Source organism: Oncorhynchus gorbuscha, linkage group LG16 (genome assembly GCF_021184085.1).
Source record: "Oncorhynchus gorbuscha isolate QuinsamMale2020 ecotype Even-year linkage group LG16, OgorEven_v1.0, whole genome shotgun sequence".
NCBI classification, from domain to species: Eukaryota; Metazoa; Chordata; class Actinopteri; order Salmoniformes; family Salmonidae; genus Oncorhynchus; species Oncorhynchus gorbuscha.
Window position 1 is genome coordinate 97462845 of NC_060188.1, and position 4767 is coordinate 97467611.

At 44.3% G+C, this 4767-nt stretch overlaps 1 protein-coding gene across 1 annotated transcript in view; it reads right to left on the reverse strand.

Moving 5' to 3' along the window:
- LOC123999867 (proline-rich protein 36-like) overlaps positions 1-4767 on the reverse strand; it is a 7906-nt gene that overhangs the window by 1427 nt on the left and 1712 nt on the right. The window lies entirely within an intron of this gene.

Sequence of the window (4767 nt, forward strand, 5' to 3'; positions counted from 1 at the left end):
AGTGAGCACAGCCTTGCCATTGAGAAGGGTAGACACAGGAAAACCTGGCCCCTGTAGAGGAAAGGCTGTGTAACCACTGCACCACAGCAGAACCTGGCTCCCTGTAGAGGAAAGGCTGTGTAATCCACTGCACCACAGCAGAACCTGGCTCCCTGTAGAGGAAAGGCGAAAAACCACTGCACAACAGCAGAACCTGGCTCTCTGTAGAGACAGGCTGTTCAACCACTGCACCACAGCAGAACCTGGCTCTGTAGAGGAAAGGCTGTGTAACCACTGCACCACAGCAGAACCTGGCTCCCCTGTAGAGGAAAGGCTGTGTAACCACTGCACAACAGCAGAACCTGGCTCCCCTGTAGAGTGAAAGGCTGTGCAACCACTGCACAACAGCAGAACCTGGCTCTCTGTAGAGGAAAGGCTGTGTAACCACTGTACCACAGCAGAACCTGGCTCTGTAGAGAAAGGCTGTTCAACCACTGCACAACAGCAGAACCTGGCTCCCTGTAGAGGAAAGGCTGTGCAACCACTGCACCACAGCAGAACCTGAGACAGAGCTGCATTTCTGACAAAACAGTAACAACCACTGCACAACAGCAGAGGCCATTTCTCTGTAAGGAAACCCTGTTCAAGGACTGCACAATGCTAACCTGGCTCCCTGATGAGGAAAGGCTGTGCAACCACTGCACCACAGCAGAACCTGAGACAGAGCTGCATTTCCTGACAAAACAGTAACAAATATAAAACAATTGGAGTGTCATTTCTCAAAATGTGAAACCCTTATTCAAGGACTACAATGCTACCTGCCCTAAGATGAGGGACAGTGTCTGACAGAGAAATCAACCTGCACATGTCCTCTACTGTATGCTTATTGTTATTGTTGAATGTATGGTTATTTTGACCCTTTGGTTATTGTTGTTACTGTTGTCCTGTTGACAATTTTGATTCTTATCTGGGTATAGGTGTTAGGTATCTGGGTATAGGTGTTAGGTATCTGGGTATAGGTGTTAGGTATCTGGGTATAGGTGTTATATAACTGGGTATAGGTGTTAGGTATCTGGGTATAGGTGTTAGGTATCTGGGTATAGGTGTTAGGTATCTGGGTATAGGTGTTAGGTATCTGGGTATAGGTGTTAGGTATCTGGGTATAGGTGTTAGGTATCTGGGTATAGGTGTTATATAACTGGGTATAGGTGTTATATAACTGGGTATAGGTGTTAGGTATCTGGGTATAGGTGTTATAGAACTGGGTATAGGGGTTAGGGGTATCTGGGTATAGGGGTTAGTAGCTGGTATAGGGGTTAGGTATCTGGGCATAGGTGTTAGGTATCTGGGTAGGTGTTAGGTATCTGGGTATAGGGGTTAGGTGGATTGGGTATAGGGGTTAGGGTAGCTGGGCATAGGTGTTAGGTAGTTCCAGTATAGGTGTTATATAACTGGGTATAGGTGGCATAGGGTTAGGTCTGGGCATAGGGTGTTAGGTAGTCTGGGTATAGGTGTTAGGTATCTGGGTATAGGTGTTAGGTATAGGTGTTAGGTATCTGGGTATAGGTGTTAGGTATCTGGGTATAGGTGTTAGGTATCTGGGTATAGGTGTTAGGCATCTGGGGTATAGGTGTTAGTAGCTGGGTATAGGTGTTAGTAACTGGGGTATAGGGGTTAGGAATCTGGAATAGTTGTTTAGTAGCTGGTATAGGGCTAGGTAGCTGTATAGGTGTTAGGCATCTGGGCATAGGTGTTAGGCAGCTGGGCATAGGTGTTAGGTAGCTGGGCATAGGTAAGCAGTAAAGTTGGGGTATAGGGGTTAGGTAGCTGGGTATAGGTGTTAGGCAGCTGGGTATAGGTGTTAGGTATCTGGGTATAGGGTGTTAGGTAGCTGGGTATAGTAGGGTTAGGTAGCTGGGTATAGGGGTTAGGTAGCTGGCTATGGGGGGGCATCTGTGCATAGGGGTTTAGGTTGATATATTTTATGCTGTAATTGTACTCATTATTCAAAATATACTTTAATATGTAAGGATAATCAACTCAGCTCTACACGTTTCTTCTCACGACTACTCTATATGGCCCCCTTCCTGTTCGGGTAGGGTCATTGCTGTCGTCGCCGGCCTACTAGCTGCCACTGATCTCTTTCCCTTTCCCTCCCTCCTTTGTCTGTTTAGTGGTTACACTTGTTATGTATTTTGGTGATTAGTTGGGCTTTATTAGCCATCCTGCTCTTGTGCGGGATTGTTTGTGTAACATTTGTGCACGTTTGAGGTGAACGTATTTTTTTTCCTGTTTGTGGGTTTTGCTGGAGTCTGTCTGTAGTCCCCCTGCTTTTTGGGGCATTTGTTTTTGGATGCAATGTCTCAACTGGCCAATTGCCAGGGGAAATGCAGAGCGCCAGATTCAAATAAAATTCTATAAAATTATACTTTCGTTAAATCACACAAGTAAGATACTCAATTAAAGCTACACTCGTTGTGAATCCAGCCAACATGTCAGATTTCAAAAGGGCTTTTCGGCGAAAGCATAAGAAGCTATTATCTGATGATAGCGCAACAGTAAACAAAGCGGGCAGCATATTTCTACCCTGCAGGCGCTACACAAAACACAGAAATAAAATATAAAAACCTGCAATATCTGTCCCATAAACATCACAATTGGTCCTTTTGTTCGATTAATTACATCCATATATCCAAAATGTCCATTTATAAAGCCGGTCCCTGATCCAGAAAACGACAAACACACAAAAACGCAGCGTCAAAATATTTCAAAAGTTGCCTATAAACGTTGCCAAAATATTTCAAACTACTTTTGTAATACAACTTAACCTCTGGGGCTAGGGGCAGAATTGTCACTTTGGATAAATAGCGCCCAATTTCAACTTCCTGCTACTCAAAGATTATAAGTTATGCATTTTATTCATAGATTTTGGATAGAAAACTAAAACTGTTTGAATCATGTCTGTGAGTATAACAGAACTTATGTGGCAGGCAAAACCCAGAGGTCCTTTGAGCAAAGAAGAGGTAGGCCAACTCGAACTGGGTAACACTCTTGTGAGTTGCAAGCAAGACGTGAAAAAGCACCACTGGTTTGTTTTCATTCCTGTATTGAACACAGATTTTCAGCCACGTCTACAATTTGATTGATTATTAAGGTTTGAAAATACTTTAAAGAGCACTGTGTGTTCTACCACTGGCTGGAGTTGAACTAACATACCACGGAGCGGCATTATCTTCCGGAGAACGCAAAGAGCCCCGAGTTGGTTATCCCTTTGAAACCATTTTCTTAATTCAACACATTTGCCCCGAGAAATGTGTTTATTTTACGGGTAGAAATGTGTTCAACATCCACTGAAGCCACTGAAGTTTACATGATAATGACAGTACTTTCCTTGGTATCCAAACAAACATACATTCTAGTCCTTGCTTGCTGTTACAAAAACATACTTCACACTTCCACACTTCCTGCTCTGTTACTAACATTACACTTCCCTGCCCTGTTACTAACATCACACTTCACACTGCCCTGTTACTAACATCACACTTCACAACCACACTTCCTGCTCCTGCTCTGTTACTAACATCACACTTCCTGCTCTGTTATCTTCACACTTCCTGCCCTGTTACTAACATCACACTTCCTGCCCTGTTACTAACATCACACTTCCTGCCCTGTTACCAACATCACACTTCCTGCCCTGTTACTACATCACACTTTCCTGCCCTACAAACATCACACTTCCTGCCCTGTTACAAACATCACACTTCCTGCCCTGTTACAAAACATCACACTTCCTGCCCTCACACGTCCTTGCTCTGTTACTAACATCACACTTCCTCTGCCCTGTTACTAACATCACACTTCCTGCCCTGTTACTAACATTTCAAACTAACATCACACTTCCTGCTCTGTTACTAACATCACACTTCCTGCTCTATTACTAACATCATACTTCCTGCCCTGTTACTACATCACACTTCCTGTCAGCCATCACACTTCTGCCCTGTTACAAACATCACACTTCCTGCCCTGTTACTAACATCATTCCTGCTCTGTTACACTTCCTTCCTGCCCTGTTACAAACATCACACTTCCTGCCCTGTTGTTACAACACATCACACATCACACTCCTGCCCTGTTACAAACATCACACTTCCTGCCCTGTTACAAACACACTTCCTGCTCTGTACAGTACACATTCACTTCCCTGCCCTGTTACAAGACATCACAACATCACACTTCCTGCCCTGTTACAAACATCACACTTCCTGCCCTGTTACAAACATCCTGCTCTTGTTACAACATTCCTGCCTGTTACTGTTACAAACACACTTCCTGCTCTGTTACTAACATCACACCTCCCTGCCCTGTTACTAACATTACACTTCCTACTCATCACACTTCCTGTTACAAACACATCTTCCTTGCCCTGTTACTAACATCACACTCCTGCCCTGTTACAAATCACACTTACACTTCCAGCTCTGTTACTAACATCATACTTCCTGTTACAAACTTCACACTTCCTGCTCTGTTACTAACACTGCCACCTCCCTGCTCTGTTACTAACATCACACTTCCTGCCCTGTTACTAACATCACACTTCCTGCTCTGTTACTAACATCACACTTCCTGCTCTGTTGCAAAGTCCCGGTGTTCTGTTGAGACGTGGTGTGTGTGTGTGTGTGTGTGTGTGTGTGTGTGTGTGTGTGTGTGTGTGTGTGTGTGTGTGTGTGTGTGTGTGTGTGTGTGTGTGTGTGTGTGTGTGTGTGTGTGTGCGCGTTTGAT